The sequence below is a fragment of the Elephas maximus genome, chromosome 25, assembly GCF_024166365.1.
Source record: "Elephas maximus indicus isolate mEleMax1 chromosome 25, mEleMax1 primary haplotype, whole genome shotgun sequence".
NCBI classification, from domain to species: Eukaryota; Metazoa; Chordata; class Mammalia; order Proboscidea; family Elephantidae; genus Elephas; species Elephas maximus.
The window spans coordinates 41,304,096-41,317,306 of NC_064843.1; the positions used below are offsets into that span (position 1 = coordinate 41,304,096).

Below are 13,211 nucleotides of genomic sequence, written 5' to 3' on the forward strand. Positions count from 1 at the left end.
CGCATTCTTTTACACCTTACTTTTTTTGGGTAACAATATATCTTAGAGACCATTCCGTATTAGAACATAAGCCACTGTCTTATCCTTTTAATAGATAAAACACATGGTTCAAAAATTGAAGAAATTTAAAAGGATTTACAGCAAAAATACCTCTGCTTCCCCCCCATCCATTCCCCTCCAAATAAGCAGCCTTTGTTACTGCTTCCTTGTGTGTTCTTTCTGAGATCGTCTATGCATATACAAGAAAATACAGACATATATTATTTTTGTACCCCTTACCTTTATTTTGGAAACCCTGGTGGCGTAGTGGTTAAGTGCTACAGCTGCTAACCATAAGGGTCGGCAGTTCGAATCCGCCAGGCACTCCTTGGAAACTCTGTGGGGCAGTTCTACTCTGTCCTATAAGGTCACTATGAGTTGGAATCGACTCGATGGCACTGGGTTTGTTTTTTGGTTACTTTTATTTTTGTAAAAATGGTGACATGCTAAACACACTTTGAACACCTTTCTTTTTTCACTAAACAGTATGCATCTGGAAGCTCAATTTCAATCAGGACACAAGGAGTCTTTTTCTTTTTTATGTATATGGTATGGATGGACCATAATTTCTTGAAAGAGTCTCCAATTGATAGGAGTTTTGGCTGTTTTCTTTCTTTTCAAGGATAAACAGTGCTGCCATGAATAACTTTGTTTGTCATTTCAAGTACATGTGAATTTATCTCCTAGAAGTAGAACTGATGGGTGAGAGGATACATGTATTTGTGATTTTGATAGTTAATGCCAGTTTGCTTTCTGGAAAGGTGATACCCATTGACATTACTACCAGCAACTGTAAGAATGTCTCTTCCCACACTCTGGCCAATTAAGTGGTTTATTCATTCATTCAACAAATAATTTTTGAGCATCTGCTTTGTGCCAGGGTCTATTCTATATGCTGAGAACTCTGCAGTGACCAAAATGCATAAATGGCCTTGTGTTTATGTGCTTACTGTCTAGTAGAGGAAGGAGATGGGCATAAGTTAATTAAGTGAATAAAATGTACAGAACGTTAGATGGTGATGAGGGCAAAGGAGAAAAATAAAACCGTGAAGGGAGATTAGGAAGTGCTAGAGAAGGGTGTATTACAATTTTAGATAAAGTGCTTAAAGAGCCCCTCATTTACCTGAGGGAAGTGAGTAGTGAGCCGTGTATGTACCTGGGGGAAGATTTTGTTGCTATTGTAAATGATATCTTTTAGTATATTTTCTAATTCTATTGGTATGATAAGCCAAAAACCAAACCTGTTGCCACGAAGCCGATTCTGATGCATGAAGACCCCATGTGTTTCAGGTAGAACTGCTGCATAGGGTCTTCTCGACTAATCTTTATGGGAGCAGATCTCCAGGGCTTTCTTCCGAGATGCTGCTGGGTGGGTTTGAACCACCAATATTTAGGTTAGTAGTCAAGTGCAAATTGTTAGTGCCAGCCAGGGACTCTATATTGGTACCATAGAGAAATGCAATTGATTTTGGCCTGTGGATCTTTGTCTTTAGATTTGTTTTGTTTTCCACATAGCCATTATTTGCAGACATGACTCTTCTTCCTAGTCAATCCTTAAACATTTTGTTTCTTTTTCTTGTTTTATTGCACTAGCTAGGACCTCAGGTACAGCCTTGAATAGAAGCAGCGGTAATGAGTATTCCTATCTTGCCTTGATTTTAAAGAAAATGCTTCCAATATTGCACTATTAAGAGTATTGTTAACTTTATTTGGTAGCTGTGCTTTCTCGTCTTGCTTTTTCTTAGATTAAGAAAGTTTGCTAAGAGTTTAGTTTTGTCTTGCTTTTGTTGTTTTGTTTTTAAATCATGAATGGATATTGAATTTCATATGTTGCTTTTCTCTCCATGGATTAAGACAACCATATAGCTTTTCTCCTTTAATTTATGAATGTACTGAATTACACTGATGGGTTTTCTACTGCAGAGTTACTCCTGGTAGAAAGCTAACTTGATGATGGTCTGTTTCACGTGCTGCAGGATTGGGTTTGTTAATAATTTGTTTATGGTTTTCGCATTTATTCCATCAGTGATTGGCTTGTATTTTTCTTTAAAAAATTTTTTTTTTCTTGTAATGTCCTTGCATGAATTTAACATCAGTGTTATACCAGCTTCAATAATTGGATGGTCATGTTCTGTCTTTTACTGTTCATTGGACTAGTTTGCATTAGTTTGGAATGGTTTGTTCCTGGAAAGCTTTTTAGGATTTTCTTTGAGGGTGTGTGTGTGGGAGGGGGAGATTTGTATAGACGAATCGTGTGTTTTAATCCATTCTGCCTCTCTCAGTCTCTTTATTGGTGCAGTTAGTCTATTTGCATTCAGCATAATCATGGATACGTATGAATTTAGTGCTCTCATTTTGATGTCTTTTTTTGTGTTGTTGACAGTTTCTTTTTCCCACTTAACTTTTTGTGCCAAGTAGTTTATCTTTATATATCACCTTTTCCTCATATTCGTTGTTGTTGATTTTGTTTCTGCTGAGTCTCTATTTTTTTCTTGTATTTTATTTTGATGAGTAGGATAGTTTGTCTCCTTTGTGGTTACCTTAATATTCACCCCAATTTTTCTAAATTTAAACCTAATTTTTATTTCTTTGTATCACCTTGTCTTCCTCTCCATATGAGAGATCTACGACTACATTTCTTAGTCCCTTTTTATTGTTTTAATGTTATCTTCCTTTACATAATAACATCACTGTTTCCCTGTTTTGAGCATTTTTTTATCTTGATTTATTTTTGTGATTTCGCTGTCTGGGTTGACATCTGATTGCTCTGTCCAGTGTTCTAGTCTTGGGTTGATACCTGATATTATTGATCTTCTAACCAAAGAACTCCCTTTAGGATTTCTTGTAGTTTTGGTTTGGTCTTTATGAATTCCCTAAACTTCTGTTTATCTGGAAACATCCTAATTTCACCTTCATATTTAAGAGACAGTTTTGCTGGATATATGCTTCTTGGTTGGAAATTTTTTTCTTTCAATGCTTTGTATAAGTCATCTCACTGCCTTCTTGCCTACATGGTTTCTGCTGAGTAGTCCAAGTCCAAGCTTATTCTTATTGACTCTTCTTTGTAGGTGACTTTTCGTTTATCCCTAGCTGCTCTTAAAATTCTCTCTTTATCTTTGGTTTTAGCAAGTTTGATTGTAATATGTCTTGGTGACTTTCATTTAAAATCTGCCTTATGTGGAGTTCGATGAGCATCTTGGATAGATATCATCTCATCTTTCACAATATCAGGGAAGTTGTCTGCCAACAAATCTTCAACAATTCTCTCTATATTTTCTGTTATCCCTCCCTGTTCTGGTAGTCCAATCACTCGTAGGTTCTTTTGATAGAGTCCCACATGTTTCTTAAGATTTCTTCATTTTTTAAAATTCTTTTATCTGATTTTTCTTCAAATATATTGATGCCAAGTGTTTTATCTTCACGTTCACAAATTTTGCCTTCCACTTGCTCAATTCTGCTCCTCTGACTTTCCATTGCGTTGTCTAATTCTGTAATTTTAGTGTTAATCTTCTGAATTTCTGATTGCTGCCTGTCTATGGATTTTTCCAGCTTATTAAATTTTTTTCATGTTCCTGAATAACCTTTTTAATTTCTTCAACTACTTTATCTGTGTGTTCCTTGGCTTGTTCTGCGTATTGCCTCATTTCCTTCCTGATGTCTTGAAGGGTTCTGTATATTAATCTTTTGTATTCTGCGTCCCGTAATTCCAGGGAAGCACTTTCATCCAGAAGATCCCTTGATTCTTTGTTTTGAGAGCTTGTTGAGGCGATCATGGTCTGTTTCTTTATGTGGCTTGATATTGACTGTTGTCTCCAAGCCATCTATAAGTTATTGTATTAGTTTATGTTTGCTTACTGTATCATAGCTTCTTGCTTTGTTTTGTTTTGATATGCCCAAATGGGTTGCTTGAGTGAGCTAGCTTGATTATTTTTGCCTTTGGAGCTCTGACGTTCTGTCCCCAGATGACTAGAGCTGTTATCAGGTGTATCAGTCTAGGAGTCCATTCAGTTTTCTTGTATGAATTCAACTCAGGTGTCCAGGTAACTGGTCATCAATGTGTCGTACAGGCTCTGTCCTACAGTCTTAGAGGGGCAGGGGTGATTGGTGTAGGTACTGGTATCTGGTTGCAGCAGGGGGTCACACTCTGAACAAGGCAGGGGGCTGAGAATCATCCCTCAAGTGTCTCTGAGGAAAGCACGTCCCTCTTCCCTAGAACATACAGGTGGGTGGGTTCTGCAGACAGACCATGGGCACCCAATGTTTTTGGTTGTAAGGACTGGGAGGTAGTCATCCTTGGACTCCTATCGCTGGTGGCTGAGTGACCTGAGTGGAGCCACCAGTCCTTATGCCCCTGATGTGGGTAGGTGAGGACCCTGTTTAATAGGCAAAGCAGTGTCAAACATCAAACACCCACCTCTCCACCGCACAGCTGAAACAGTTGTAGTCTGCCAGCATGGGCCTTTTCTCCTGAAATAGACCCACACAGGTCCAGGCAGGGGGGAAGGGTACTCAAAGTCCATCGACCATTTATGCGTGGACTGGAGCCGCTTCTGTCCTGAGCTCCCCCAGTTAGTGGAGCTGGCAAATTATCTTTTCCCCCAATTGCAAATTTATTCCTTCTCCAAGGCCAGGAGGATGGCTCTAGTCACTCAACAGGGCCTACATCAGACCCAGGGAAATCAACAGCTACTGAAGCCAGCTTAGGGGTGGGGCGCGTAGTAAAATATACGCAAGTACTTAGCTTTTGCCGAGAGCGCTGTTCTCTGGTTCCAGAGGTGTGAGTACGCCGTGTGGCTGACTGCTTTTCCCTGAGGAAACTGCAGCCAAACGCTACCACCAGTCCGCTGCAGCCACTCCCGGCAATGATGCCTGAGGGTTCCCGGCGATTCAGGTCCGGTAACTCCTCTCCACTTCCGAACCATCTCTTCCTTCCCCTGCTGCTCATTTCGTTTTCTAACTTTGCCTTTGATGTTCGGGGCTCCTAGCTTGTCATAAATATACTCGTTTCACTTGTTTTTTCAGGTCTTTGTTGTAAGAGGGCTTGCTGGAAGCGTCTGTCTATTCTGCCATCTCGGGCCGGCCTCGAGGGGGAGATTTTTAAACCATAGATTCAATTGTTTTAATGATTGTAGGACTATTTGGGCTTCCTATATCTTCTTGATTCTGTTTAGATGAGTTATATTTTTAAGGAATTTGTACATTGTATCTATGTTTTCAAATTCATTTCCGTAAAGTTGTTCATAGTATTCTTTTATCTTTTTTTTTCTAATTTCTGCTGTATCTTTAGCTGTGTCCCTTTTTGATTCCTGATATTAATTGTTTATATCTTATCTTTTTCCTTGATAAGTCTGGCCAGAGTTTTGTCCCTTTCCTTAGCCCTTTTTAAAAACCAACTTTTAGCTTGGTTCATCTATTTCTATTGTGTATTAGTTTTGCATTATATTAATGTCTGTGTTTATCTTTATTATCTCCCTCTTCTTCCTTTTTGGTTTATTTGTTCTTTATTTCTACCTTCTTAAGTGGGATGCTTAGCTCATTAATTTTTAACCCTTCTTGTTTACTAATATAATTTAAGGCTATGACATTTCCATAAAGTCCTGCTTTTCCTATATCTTACATTTTTATACCTCATATTTTCATTATCACTCAGTTTCAAGTACTGGAGTTTCTGTTATGATTTCTCCTTTAACATATGGGCTATTTAGAGCTGTGCGTTTTTATTCTTTTTAAAAATAGCTTTATTTAAGTATAATTGACATACAATAAAATGCACGTATTTAAAGTATATCATTGAAAAACTTTGTTATATGTATACACTTACCAAACCATGACCACAAAGTAGTAAACATATCCTTCAGCACTACCGCCCAAACTTTCCTCATAAGCCTTTGCAATCCCTCCCTCTCTCCTCTTGTCACTGTAGACTAGTTTGCATTTTCTAGAGTTTTATATAAAAAAAGAATCACACGCTATGTACTATTTTTTTGTCTAGCTTCTTTCACTCAATATAATTTTTTTCACTCTGATTCATCCATCTGGGAGCATACATCAGTAGTTTATTTCTTTTTATTTCTCAGTAGTATCCCCTTGTATGGACATACCAAAAAGTGTTTATCCATTCATTTGTTGAGAGATATTTGGGTTGTTTTCAGTTTTGGGTTATTACAAATAAAGCTTTATAAACATCTGTATACAAGTTTTTGTATACTTTCATTTCCTTTGAATAAATAACTAGAAGTGGAATTGTTGGATCATATATTATTAAATGTTATAAGAAACAGCCAAAAATGTTTTTCAATGTGATTATACCATTTTACATTCTCATCAGGAATATGTGAGAGTTGTAGTTCCCCACATCCTTGTCAACATTTGGTATGGTCTGTCTTTAATTTTAGCCATTCTAACAGATGTGTAGTGGTATCTCACTGTGATTTTATTTTGCATACCCCTAGTGACTAATGAGGAGCCCTGGTGGCACAGTGGTTAAGATTCAGCTGCTAACCAAAAAGTCAGCTGCTGGAATCCACCAGCCACTCCTGGGAAACCCTATGGGGCAGTTCTACTCTGTCCTATAGGGTCTCTATGAGTCAGAATCAACTCGACAGCAACACATTTGGGTTTTGAAATGACTAATGATGTTGAGCATCTTTTCATGTGCTTATTTGCTACCTATATATCTTCTTCGGTGAAGTGTCTGTTCAAATCTCCCGCTTCCCTGTTTTTTAATTGGGTTGTTTCTTTTTGAGTTTTGAAAGTTCTTTATATACTGTGGATACAAGTCCTTTATCAGATATAAAACCTGTTGCCATTGAGTCGATTCTGACTCATAGCAACCCTATATGACACAGTAGAACTGCCCCACAGGGTTTCCAAGGCTGTAATCTTTAAGGAAGCAGACTGCCACGTCTTTCTCCCACAGAGCGGCTGGTGGTTTCCAACCTCCAACTTTTCAGTTAGCAGGAGAGCACTTAACCACTGAGCCACCAGGGCATGCTTTGCAAAAATTTTCTCCCACTCAATAACTTGTCTTTTCATTGTCTTAAATGTGTCTTTTTAAGCATTTGAGTTTTTCATTTTGATGAAGTTTAATTTATCGATTTTTTCTTTTGTGGATTGTGTTTTCGGTGTTGTACCTTAGAAATCTTTGCCTAACCTAAGATCGCAAAAATTTTCCCCTATGTTTTCTTCTAGAAGTTTTGTAACTTTAGGTTTTATATTTAGGTCTGTGATCCATTTTGGGGTCAGTTTTTGCATATACATAGATTCAATTTTTCCAGCACCATTTTTTTTTTTTTTTTTTTTTAGTTTTTCTTTCTTCGCTGCATTGCCTTTGCTCCTTTGTCAAAAATCATTTGCCCGTATGTGTTTGGGTTTATTTCTTAACCCTCTGTTGTGTTCCATTGATCTTTTAGTCTATCTTTATGCCAAACCACACTGTTTTGATTATCGTAGCTTTATAATGATTCTTGAAATCAGGTAGTATAAGTCCTCCAACTTTGTTCTTTTTTACCAAAATTGTTTTGACTATTCTAGGTCCTTTGCATTTCCATCTGGATTTTGGGATCAGCTTGTCAATTTCCACAAAGTAGCCCACTGGAAGTTTGATTATGTTGAATCTACAGGTCAATTTGGGGAAAATTGACATCTTAACAATATTGAGTCTTCCAACCTGTGAATAAGGTATATCTCTTTGTTTAGGTCTCAGTTAATCTCCCTCATCAATATTTTATAGATTTCGATGTACAGATCTTTCACGCTTTTGTGAGATTTTTCCCTAAGTGTTTTATATTCTGCCGATATTGTAAATGCTATTTTACATTTCTAGTTCTAATTGTTTGTTTCTATTATACGTAAATGCAGATAATTTTTGCATCTTGCTCTTGTATCCTGCAGCCATACCAAACTCCGTCTAGTAGCTCTTTTAGATTCCATTGGATTTTCCACATAGACAATCACATTGTCTGCAAATAAAGATAGTTTTATTTCTTCTTTTCTGATCTAGATGTCTTTATTTATTTTTCTTACCTGATTGTACTGTCTGGAACTTTCAGTAGAGTGCTGAATAGTAGTGGTGGGAACAGACATCTGTCTTGTTCCTCATGTTAGGGGGAAAACATTCGGTCTTTCACTTATGTACAACGTTACTTGTAAGTTTTCCATAGGTGCCTTTATCAGGTGGAGGAAGTCCCCTTCTATTTTCAGTGTGCTGAGAGTTTTTATCAGGAATGTATTTATATTAGATTTTGTCAAATGCTTTTTCTGTACATATTGAGATGATCATGGTTTTGTTTTTGTTTTTTAGTTTGTTAATATGGTGAATTACGTTGACTGCATTTCTAATGTTAAACCATCCCTGCTTTCCCTGGATAAACCCCATTTAGTCATGATGCACTACTTTTTTAAGATCCTGTTGGTTTCAATTTGCTAAAATTTTGTTTAGAATTTTTACATCTATGTTCATGTTGAATGTTTGTCTCTAGTTTTCTTCTAATTCCTTTGTCTGGTTTCAGTATTAGAGTAATGATGGCTTCATAGAATGAATTGAGAAGTATTCCTCCTTTTCAATTTATTCAAAGAGTTTGCGCAGAATTGGTATTATTTCTTCCTTAATTTTTTGATGGAATTCATCAGTGAAGCCATCTGAGCCTGGGGTTTTCTTCGTGGGAAGGTTTTTAAAAGTAAAATTTCAATGTCTTTAATATATATAGGAGGTCATCTATTTCTTCCTGAGTAAGCTTTAGTCATTTGTATCTTTCAAGGAAGTTGTCCATTTCTTCTAAGTTGTCAAATTTTTTGGCAGAAAATTTTCATAATATTCCTTATAACCCTTTTAATATCTGTGGACTCTGTAGTGATGTCACCTTTCTCATTCCTGACATCGGTAAATTGTTTTTTCCCTCTTTTTCCTGATCAGTCTGGCTGCAGGTTAATCAACTTTATTGATCTTCTGGAAAAACCAGCTTTTGGTTTCACTGATTTTCTCCGTTGTTTTTCTGTTTTCTATTTTATTGATTTACGCTTTGATCTTTATTATTTCCGTTCTTCTGTTTGCTTTGGGTTTAATCTCCTCTCCTTTTTCAAGTTTTATAAGGTGAAAGCTGAGGTCATTGATTTGAGACCTTTCTTTTTCATCTAAAATAGGCTTTTAGTGCTTTACATTTTCCCCGAGTACTTGCTTCAGTGGCATGCCACAAATTCTGATATGTTGTGATTTCATTTTCATTCAGTTTAAAATTATCCCTAATTTTGATTTATTCTTTAACCCATGAGTTATTTAGAAATGTCTTATTTAGTTTCCAGAATTTTGAGGATTCTCCTAGGATCGTTCCACTATCGATTTCGAATTTAATTCTATTGTGGTCACACTACATACGCTTTGCATGACTTGAATTCTTTTCAATTTATTGAGACTTGCTTTATGGCTCAGAATATGGACTCTCTTGGTAAATATTTTATATGCACTTATGTGTGTTCTGTTATTGGTGGATGGAGTGTCCTATAAATATCAAACAGGTCAAGATAGTTGATAGTGTTGTTCGACTCTAATATATTCTTTCTATTATCTGCCTACTGGTGGTGCGGTGGATAAAAGCTCGGCTGCTGACTGAAAGGCTGGCAATTTGAACCCTCCAGCTGCTCCACAGGAGAAAGATGTGGCACTCTGGTTCCATAAAGATTACAGCCTTGGAAACTCTATGGGGCAGGTCTACTCTGTCCTATTCAGTTGCTAGGAGTTGGAATCAACTCGACTGCAGTGGGTTTGGGTTTTTTTTTTTTTCTTTATTGCACTTTAGGTGAAGATTTACAGAACAAACCCATTTCTCATTAAACAGTTAGTATAGAGTGGGCAGCTCCTGTCTGGAGGGGAGATGAGAAGGCAGAGGGAGACAGAAGCTGGCTGAATGGACATGGAAACACAGGGAGGAGAGAAGCAGTGTGCTGTCTCATTAGGGGGAGAGCAACTAAGAGTATATAGCAAGGTGTATATAAATTTTAGTATGAGAGACTGACTTGATTTGTAAACTTTCACTTAAAGCACAATCAAAATTTAAAAAAAGCAGTTAGTACACATATTGTTTTATGACATTGGTTAATAACCCCACAGCACGTCAATACTCTCCCTTCTTGACCTTGGGTTTCCTATTACTAGCTATCCTTTCCTCTCTTGCCTTCCAGTCCTTGCCCCTGGGCTGATGTGCCCATTTAGTCTCATTTTGCATGATGGGCCCGTGTAATCTTTGGCTGAAGGGTGAACCTTGGGAGTGACTTCATTACTGAGCTAAAAGGGCGTCTGGCAGCTGTACTCTCAGGGTTTCTCCAGTCTCTGTCAGGCCGGTAAATCTGTTCTTTTTTTGTGAATTAGAATTTTGTTCTACATTTTTCTCCAGCTCTGTCCGGGACCTCTGTTGTGATCCCTGTCAGAGCAGTCAGTGGTGGTAACCAGGCATCATCTAGTTGTACTGGATTCAGTCTGGTGGAGGCTGTGGTAGTTGTGGTTGGGTTTTGGTTTTACATTCTGTTGTTGAGAGAGGGAGTATTGAAATAACTGGCTAAAATAGTGGATTTGTCTATATCACTTTAAGTTATCAGTTTTTGCTTCATGTTATTTGAAGGTCTGTTATTAGGTACATAGATATTGAGGATTATTGTGTCCTAGTGTTTTTTTTTAGTGTTTAACTGACCCCTTTATTCTTATGAAATAACCTTATTTATCCCTGGTAATATTCTTTGCTGTGAAATATGCTTTGCCTGATATTAATGTAGTCAGTCCAGATTTCTTTTGACTAGTATTAACATGATATATCTTCCCACCCTTTAATTTTTAATCTATGTTTATCATTATATTTCAAATGTGTTTCTTGTGAGGAGCCCTGGTGGCACAGTAGTTAAGCATTCGGCTACTAACCAAAAGCTCTGAGGTTTGAACCCACCAGGTGCTCCACCAGAGAAAATGTGGCAGTCTGCTTCTGTAAAAATTACAGCCTTAGAAACCCTATGAGGCAGTTCTACTCTGTCCTATAGGGTTGCTATGAGTTGGAATCAACTCGACGGTGATGGGTTTGGTTTTGTAGACAGCATATAATTGGGTCTTATTTTATTTTTTTCCAACCTGATAATCTCTGCCTTTAAATTAGAATGTTTACACCATTTTCATTTAATGTGATTACCGGCATGGTTAGGTTTGAGTCTATCATCTTGATATTTGCTTTCCATTTGTTTTGTCTCTTTTTGTTCTCCTTTTCCTGCCTTTTTTGGATTACTCAGTTATTTTTTATTATCCCGTTTTTCTCCTTTGTTGGCTTATTACCTATAACGCTTTATTTTATTATTTTAATGGTTGCTTTAGGGCTTTTTTTTGTGTGCTTATGGTATACATCTTTAACTTACTGCAATCTATCTTCAAGTGATATTATACCACTTCACATACAGTATGTTAATGTTGTCATACATTTTACCTTTATACATTATAAAACCCACAACACATTGTTATTATTTTCGTTTAAACCATCAATTTTTAAAATAGATTTAAATAATAAGAAAAATATGTATTTACCCATGTAGTTACTATTTCCATTGTTCTTCTTTCCTTTGTGCAGATCCAGATTTCCATCTGATATGTTTTCATTATGCCTGAAGGGCGTTTTTAAACTTTTCTCATAGTATGGATCTGCTGTTGATGAATTCTTTCAAATTTTTTTCTGAAAATGTTTTTATTTCACCTTTATTTTTGAAAGATATTTTCACTGGGTATAAGATTCTAGGTTGACAGTTTTGTTGTTGCTTTTTAAAGATACTGTTCCACTGGCTTCTCTCTTCCATTTTTAATGAGAAATCTAATGTCATACTTATCTTTGTTCATTTGTACATTACATGTCTTTTCTCTCTCTCTCTTTTTTCTCCTTTGATTGCTTGTGCTTTTGGTACCATATCTAAGAAATCATTGCCTAATCCAAGGTCACAAAAATATACTCCTATGTTTTCTTCTAAGAGTTTTACAGTTTCAGCTCTTATATTTAGGTCTATGATATATTTCGAGTTAATTTTTGCATGTGGTATGAGTGTAGGGGTCCAAACTCATTCTTCTGCATGTCAATATCTAGAAACAACACTATTTGTTAAACAGATTATTAATTCCCCCATTGAATTACCTTGACACCCTTTTCAAAAATCGATTGATCGTAGACGTAAAGGTTTGTTTCTGGAATCTTGATTCTATTCCATTATTTCTATATCTATCCTTATACCAGTACCACGTTGTCTCCACTACTGCAGCTTTGTAGTAAATCTTGAAATCAGGAAGTATGAGCCCTCTAACTTTGTGTTTTTTTTCCCCTAGGTTATTTTGGCTATCCTAGGTCTCTTGCATTTCTGTATAAAATTTAGTATCAGTTTGTTAATTTCTACAAAAAAAATTAAGGCATCTGGGATTTTGATAGGAATTGCATTGAATCTATGTGGAATTTGGGGAGTATTGCCATCTTCCAGTTAATGAGCATGGGATTTTTTTTTCTATTTATTTAGATCTTCTTTAATTTCTTTCCATTTATACTTATTCCCAAGTATATTATTAAATGCCTATGCCCAAGTATCTTATTCTTTTTCATGCTATTATAAATGGAATTGTTTTCTTAATTTCATATTTAGAGTATTCATTGCTAGTGTGTAAAAATACTGTATATTTATCTTGCACCCTTTAACCTTACCGAACTTGTTTATTGGTTTTTTAATAGTTTATTAGTAGATTCTTTGCTGTTTTCTATGTTCAAGATTGTGTCATCTGAGAATAGAGATCATTGTATTTCTTCCTCTCCATTCTGGGTGACTTTTATTTCTTTTTCTTGGCTAATTGTCCTGCTAGAACCTCCAGTACAATGTTGAAGAGAAGTGCCAAAATGGACATCCTTGTCTTGTTCCTGATCTTAGGAGGAAAGCATTTGGATTTTTCATAGATGCCTTTTATCCGATTGAGCAAGTTGCTTTCTATTCCTAGTTTATTGAGAGTTATTATCATGAAAGGGTATTGGATTTTTGTCAAATGTTTTTTCTGCAACTATTGAGGTAATTGTGTGAAGTTTTTTTTCTTTATTCATATGGTGTATTAGATTGATTGATTTTCAAATATTAAATCGACCATGAATCCCTAGGATAAATTCCATTTGGTCATGCTGTAT

The 13,211-nt window shown here is 36.4% G+C and overlaps 1 protein-coding gene across 6 annotated transcripts in view; it reads left to right on the top strand.

Moving 5' to 3' along the window:
* EBF4 (EBF family member 4) overlaps positions 1 to 13,211 on the top strand; it is a 67,892-nt gene that overhangs the window by 17,219 nt on the left and 37,462 nt on the right. The gene's annotated exons all lie outside the window — the stretch shown is intronic.